The sequence below is a fragment of the Penaeus monodon genome, chromosome 20 (assembly GCF_015228065.2).
Source record: "Penaeus monodon isolate SGIC_2016 chromosome 20, NSTDA_Pmon_1, whole genome shotgun sequence".
In the NCBI taxonomy this organism is placed as follows: domain Eukaryota; kingdom Metazoa; phylum Arthropoda; class Malacostraca; order Decapoda; family Penaeidae; genus Penaeus; species Penaeus monodon.
In genome coordinates this window covers 39,655,881-39,656,157 of record NC_051405.1, presented here as the reverse complement: position 1 = coordinate 39,656,157, position 277 = coordinate 39,655,881, and positions in this window count along the sequence as shown.

The window sequence follows — 277 nt, the reverse complement described above, 5'->3', positions numbered from 1 at the left end:
TTCAAGCTTAAAGCTAAGCCCAGAAGGCGAACGAGCGACCAGACCCAAACAAAATATGCTCGAGTATAACAGTACATTATCCAAAGTAGCTTATGTGGGTCCATAATGGCGAGTCGTTTTTAAGTATGTTGTACTCAGACCCACTTTTTTTCGGTAAGCTTCGCTGAAAATGTTAAGATGCTCGCAAGATCACAGCTGCTCGTCCTGTTGCCGTGTAAGAGACGCCTGCAATGCGTAGAGCTTTTGCAGAAAGAGAAAGAAGGAAAAAATGAGAGGA